Consider the following 2,750-nt stretch of genomic DNA (forward strand, 5'->3'; position numbering starts at 1 on the left):
ATATTGACAGCACCGGTCAATATTTGTATAATATAGAACTCCATATAAGACTGCATGATTTTATAAAATTACCATTGAATATGAGAAAAATAAAATAGAAATACAAAATATTTATCTATATTTCATGAACTGACTGTTTGCCTTTTAAAAAGTTTTAGCCTACGTTTCATGAACTGCCTGTTTGCCATTTAAACAACACTGAATCTCACTGCTGCAAATCTCGGACGAAAATATAATATTGAATGCAAGGGAGACATGAAGACTTGTACCATTATAGAACGAGAATAAAAACAAAACAGTTACCAGTTTTAATAAAATAAATTTAAAAAAAATCGATGACAATCAATAAGACAGAAACAACCAACATTTTTCTGGGATGTATTGAACAAAAGTAAATGTAATAAACTAGATTTTATATAAGTTTTGTCCTTATGTTACATATATGTTGTTTCAATGACAACACTGTTAATATCAGTCACATCTTTTTGTATTTTGATATCACTATCAGTAGTCACACGGTTGTCTCGTGGTTTTACTTCTGTGGACGTTTTCCAAAATATTTCCCTAATGCCTATAATACATTCGAGGAAACAGCCAATAAAAAACAGAACACTGGAGAAAATGAACGCACCTATCTCTGATTTTACCGAGTCTATGACAAAACCTACAAAAATATAGAAAATGAATGAAAAATATATGTTAGCATGCTATGATGTTTTTTGTGGTTGTCAGTAGAGGTATTGAATGTATGTAAAATAGATTCGATTTTGGCTACAGCATCTGATATATCTGTTTTTTGTTATTCAAACAGAAGATCTTAATTCAATATCCATGCCAAATATATTTGTTATTCATATTTGCATTCAGGAAATACCACATTCATCAATATGTACATTTTTATTTTTCATAAATTCACCCACATTCTGTATCATATACATATTAATTGAAGTGAGTTGTAGTTGATCACATTTTAACACAAGTATAACGGGCAAAGTAAACTATATTTCTAAACAAAGCTTATACGCTTCAAAACTACTGGTAACTAAATATGAAGTAAAGAAATATGAAATGATTCTCAAAGTCGAACAATGTTATTTTTATATTAGTAAGGATGGACACAGTTATAATGATTATGTAAAAAATATAAAGAAAATCTACTGTCAAACCTGCAATGGGCATTCCAGTTGCGAGAGCAATTCCACAAAAGGTTAGAACAATACCATACCCGAATCTAACATCATCCAAAGGAAGTAAACGTGTTGCCATAAGAAAGTGCATTCCAGCATAACAACCTTAAATGTTAAGTAAACGTTTGTTAAAATGTTTAAATGTTGCTTTTTTGGAATTTTTACATGCTTACTTAAATTCACTTTCATTTCTTAAATTACCAATTTCTTTATGTATTAGAAACTTGTAATAGATGTCCAAAGACAACATTTCAATGGTGCATGGTATCAAAAGAACAAAAGCTTTTATGGAATTCACATGTGTCAAGTTATGACACAATCTTTCATGATATGGCAGGATTATTGTCCGAGAACAATGATTTTAAGTCACTTAGTGTTTCATTACCTTCGAACTTCACAAATGCTTGTGTTGCATGTGACGCTACTAAATTATGATAAACATGTATGCCATGTTATTCTAAAATTATCTAAAATCTACAATATATCACCATCAATGTATGGAGACGATGTTTTAGCAAGTATTTGCTATTAAACAGCCGAGATGAGTGCGACCTACTTTAAGTTCACATGCCTGACACGCTTATTAGGCATTATGTTTGAATTTATTCAAAGTTACTTTTACCAAATTAAAATAAAGCATTTGATCATTAAGTCTAACCTGATCCTTTTGAGTTACATGCATGTTTTTTATGCACAACAAATTCGATCAAAGTAATTTCAAGATCTCCTGTCAATGAATTAGGTTTTAGATCAATTCAACCTCTAAATGTGACCTTAAACTTTAAGGTCCATATACAGATTTTTCTGCTTGTCAAACAAGCTCATCATGCTTAACATTTGTGCTAGCTAAAAAGGTAGGGTTATTTTACAGCCAACCAATATTGTTTCACACCTCACCTTTATTTAACATTAGACATTGACTGTTAAGTTACTATGCTAGTTCTTGCAGATGACAAATTAGCTTATCCGTCTTGATATTTGTTCGAAGATATATGAAAATCCACCGATATATAGTGAAATGACAGCCAATGAAGCAAACATACCCTCATATTTAAAAACTGACCCTATGGTAAGATTGCGACACTCAAGTGGTCTCATTGAGAGGTTAGCGTATACATGTGAAAAGTTATTTGGTGAACACAGCACACACATACTGGTTTGCTATTGTGAAAAGTAGACCTCGACAAGAATGATTAAAATCAGAGGACAGTTACGTAATCAAACTATCAAATTATGCAGACCTGTTCCTAAACCAAGGATTCCTGACATTATGAGAAAGGTTCCTAAAGATCTTGACAAAATTATCAGACCCGATGACAAAGAAAGTAGCATTATTCCGGCACTGTGCATAAAAGGCATATAACGAGGCATCTTATGCACAAAAGCTCCAAACAACAACCGCCCTACTAGATCACATAATCCCATTGTCATCAAACAGATATACACTTCTTTTGGACTCTTATTAAATTCATGCATCAGATCTGGCAAAAAAGTTGCTGGGACATAAAGAACAGCAAATATGATAAATGACGATGCTATGTAGAGAATAAAGTCTGGATTTCT

Source organism: Ruditapes philippinarum, unplaced genomic scaffold (assembly GCF_026571515.1).
Source record: "Ruditapes philippinarum isolate M1 unplaced genomic scaffold, ASM2657151v2 ctg792_1_1_1_1, whole genome shotgun sequence".
NCBI classification, from domain to species: domain Eukaryota; kingdom Metazoa; phylum Mollusca; class Bivalvia; order Venerida; family Veneridae; genus Ruditapes; species Ruditapes philippinarum.